This window comes from Canis aureus, chromosome 22 (genome assembly GCF_053574225.1).
Source record: "Canis aureus isolate CA01 chromosome 22, VMU_Caureus_v.1.0, whole genome shotgun sequence".
Classification (NCBI taxonomy): Eukaryota; Metazoa; Chordata; class Mammalia; order Carnivora; family Canidae; genus Canis; species Canis aureus.
The window spans coordinates 15,953,127-15,957,699 of NC_135632.1; positions in this window are offsets into that span (position 1 = coordinate 15,953,127).

Sequence of the window (4,573 nt, forward strand, 5' to 3'; positions counted from 1 at the left end):
ATAGACCTGTGCTGCTATAAACTTTATTCTTATAACCACTTTTGCTGCATCATGAAGATTTTGGACCATTGTTTTCATTTGTCTCCATATATTTCTTGATTTCCTCTTTGATTTCTTGGTTGACCCATTTGTTGTTTAGTAGCACATTATTTAACCTTTTTATTTTTATTTTTTCTTGTGGGTGATCTTTCATAGTGTTGTGGCCAGAAAAGATGCATAGTGTGACTTTGGTCTTTTTTGAATTTGTTGAGGCTTATTCTATGGCTTAATATGTGATCTTTTCTGGAGAATGCTCTATGTGTACTTGAAAGAATGTATATTCTGCTGTTTTAGGATGGAATGTTCTGAATATATCTGTTAGATCATCTGGTCCAATGTGTCATTCAAAGCCACTGTTTCCTTGAATGACTTTCTGTTTGGATTATCTATCCATTGATGTAAGTAGTGCAATAAAGTCCCTTTCTATTCTTGTATCACTTTAGATTATTTGTGTTTCTTATAAACTGCTTTATGTCTTTGGGTGCTCCCATGCTGGTTGCATAAATATTTACAACTGTTATATCTTGTTGGAATAGTCCCTTTGTGATTATTGAATGTCCTTCTTTGTCTCTTGTTACAGTCTTTTTAAAAAAGTCTATTTTGTCAGATACAAGTATTGCTATTCTGGCTTGTTTTTCACTTCCATCTGCATGATACATGCTTTTTCATCCCTTCACTTGCAATCTGCATGTGCCTCTATGTCTGAAATAAGTCTCTTGCAGGCAGCATATAGATGGGTTTTGCTTTTTTTTAACCCATTCCCTCACTCTGTGTCTTTTCATTGAAGTATTTAGTCCATTTACATTTAAAGTAATTATTGATAGGAGTACTAATTGCCGTTTTATTCCTTGCTTTATGGTTGGTTTTGTAGTTCTCCTCTGTTTCTTTCTTCCCTTGCTCTCTTCTCACAAGATTTGTTGGCTTTCTGTAGTGATATACTTGGATTCCTTTCTCTTTATGTTTTGCATATGTATTCTGGTTTTTGATTTGTGGTTACCATTAGGTTTATAAAGAACATCTGCATATAGCAGCCATATTAAGTTGTTTGCCACTTAAGTTTGAACTCATTCTTTAATTCTTTACTCCTCTCTTCCTCACCCCTCCCACATTTTAGGTACATGGTGTCATACTTTATATCCTTTTTTGGGGGGGAGGAATCCTTTGACTGATTTCTATAAATATACATATTTTTACTGCTTTTGTAATTCCTACATTTCTTCTAATTATGGTCTTTCCATTCCACTCAGTGAGTACCCTTTAAAATTTAGTTGTCATAAATTCGTTTAACTTTTGTTTTTCTGGGAAACTCTTTATTTTGCCTTCTATTTTGAATGATAGCCTTGCTGGATAGAGTATTTTTGGTTGCAGATTTTTTCCTTTCAGCACTTTGAATATATCATGCCACTCCTTTCTGGCCTACAAAGTTTCTACTGAAAAATCAGCTGATAGCCTTAGAGACTCTAAGGCTATCAGCTCATTGGTATGTAACTGTTTTCTTTTCTCTTGATGTTTTAAAATTTGATCGCTGTTTTTTTGCCATTTTAATTACTGTGTTTTGGAGTGTACCTCCTTGGGTTGATTTTTGTTGTGAGTCTCTCTGCCTTCTGGATCTGGATTTCTGTTTCCTTTCCCAGGTTTGGGAAGATTTCAGTTATGATTTCAAGTAAATCTTCTTCATTTTCTCTCTTCTATTTTTGAGATTCCTATAATGCAAAGGTTATTATGCTTGATATAGTCATTGAGTTTCCTGACTCTTTTCTCATTTTGCATAATTTTTTCTCTCATCTGCTTAGCTTACTTTCTATTAATCATTCAGAGGTTGCTGATTTGTTCTTTTGCTTCCTATAGTCTATTTTTTTTCCATTCAGTGTACTTTTAATTTCATTTATTATGTTCTTCATCATTGATTAGTTCTTTTTTTATCTCTGTTAAGGGTCTCACTGATGTCACCTACTCTCTTCTCATGTCCAGTGAATATCTTTATGATCATTAATTTCTCTATCAGGCATGTTACCTATCAGGCATGTTTCATTTAGGTCTCTTGATGTGATTTCGTCTGTTTTCTTTCATCTGGGACATATTCTTCTGTCTCCTCATTTTGTCTAACTTTCTGCCCCCAGTCCACTGCTAGGGCTGTAGTCAGACTGGTGTGTGTGGTTATCTTTCTCTTTCCCCAGAGCAGGAGTCAGTTTGGAGTGGTGATGGCCCCTGTCAGGTCTGCTTGCATACTGCCAGCTTTGTGGAACCACTTTGGTTGGGTTTCAGCTAAGAGAGTATTGGAGGGTGTGGTTTTGGGAGATATGGTGTTGGAAAGGTTTGCCCTGGTCTTCTGGGGGAGGGGAGACCTGCATCACCAGTGCTGAGGCAGGCCAGGTTGGAGGAGGTCGGTCCACTGAAATGGGGGTGGGATATGGCAGGAAGTTAGGTAGTGAGTGTTAGTGCTATGGTGATTCTTGCAGGTAGCTGTGTGGCTATACTGCGGGGCAGGGGAGTAAATCACACCCACTAGCTCCTTTGTTTCCAGAGGAGTTTGCCAGTCATCTGTGTCCCTCAGGGACGTGCTCCGAGATTAATAAACAACTCGCCCTTCTGTATGCTGCAGGTGTTTTTCAAACTGCTGTTTCAATGTTCCATTTCTGTGGTGCTGTTTGTTGTGCTGTCTCTTTAAGGGTGGGGGACTCCATTTCCTTTTGCCCTCCTGACTGTCCCAGAGCTAAGCCTGCAGATTTTTCAAATTCCAGCTGGTTGTAAGAGCTCATTATGTTTGGCACCTCTGGTTTTCTAGCCAAATGTTATGGGGTTTTGTCTCCCATGTGGGCTTCCCAGCGTGATAGTTTTGTTTCTCTCCTGTCTCCATGTCCATGAGTTCCTCCTTCCTGGGGACAGTCCCCCAGTCCCCTTGGTTCCCCACCACATCCCCACCCTTCCTGCTCTCTTAAGTGTGACCTCTTCTCTACCTTTAGTGTGTGGAATTTGTTCAGCCAGTCTTTGGGTGGTTTTCTGGATTACTTACACTGATATGAGTGGTATCTAGTTGCATCCATGGGACAATGTGAGCTTAGGGTCATCCTACTCTGTTGTCTACCTAGCAATCTCTTTTTAAAGAAGTTTTTAAAATATATTTTTACAAATGGGGTTTTAGACTTTCAATTACCTATATTTTATATTGCATGATTAGAAGCCACAATTTATAGTCTCTTGCTCTTGAGAATTATAATCTCTGAATATCATCTTAAAATTATAAATTACAAAAAACCTATAAATTACAGAACATTTGTGTAAATTACAGAGGACTAAGTTCACAACTATTTTTTTAATATTTTTTGAAGATCTTAGTGGCTTTATTAAGCGACTGATTTGTGAATCAAATAGCATCCCATCTAGCAAGTAGAGTTGTACAAAACAGAAGGTTTTTATAGGGAGATGGGTGAGGCAGGAGGTTATTAGTAAAAGAAAAGGATTGTTCCAGGCCAGATCTCCTTCCCTTAAGGGAAAGGGCAGGGGGTCTTATTTTACAACTTTTTTTTTTTAAAAGGAAGTCCTTATATTTGAAAATGAGCGGGAAGATTAATATATGGTATCAGGAACCCGTTTGTCTGCAAATAAGAGAAATCCAACTAAGTTGGCCGAACAGATAACAAAAAGTTGGAGTGGGAAAGGGAGGCAGTAGGGATCCAGGCTGTTGCCAGTGGCTCAGCAAAACCAGCAAGAGTCCAGGCTCCTTTGCATGCCTTCATTCTGTCACCCTCTGCATGACTATCTTTGCCTTGTGCAGGGTGTCCTGTCGTTATAAGGTGGCTGCTGTCCCTCAGAGCCCCTCAGCCATGTTCCGGCAGTGGTCAGGAAGAAAAGGAAAGGCTACCTTATTTATAATTCAAGCAAGAATATCTTCCTCAGGGTCTTCCCACTCCATCTTATCGGCCAGAACTGAGTGAAGTGGTCATGCTTAGGGGCCAGGCCTGGGAGACTGGATAGTTTGAATAGTTCTGTTAGTGAGAACGTGGGAGTGGAGACAGAACAGACAGTTAGCAGGGGCTGCTGAACTTACGTGATTTAAAACAAAGATACTTCTATAATTTAAAACTTCATGTGCACACATTTATTTGAGTAGTATATGAATAACCTTTTTCATTTTATTTATAATTGGCTGCTATTATGATTTCCCTCCCATAAAGAGAGCTATCTTAGAGCCCTTCTCAGACTTTGTTCTTTATAGCTTTCTCTCTTTGACACCTGGGTATTTATCCTTTTTCCCTTTTTAAATAAGAGGACTTTGGGTTACTTTTAAAATACAAGGAGGACTCTCTTGGTTAATTCATGGGGTGAGAAGGATGATGAAAACAGACCTAATTAAGGAAATGCTAGAAGCCTTAACACACAAACCCAAGTGTATAGAATGATTAATAGACAATGAAATATTAACTCTCCCGGCTTTGTTCTAATTCATTTTGAATTTGCTCATGTAAAATCCAGAACAAGTGTCCTGGATCAACAGGCAGCTCTCCCGTCAGTGCCCCATCTCCTGCCCCATTGT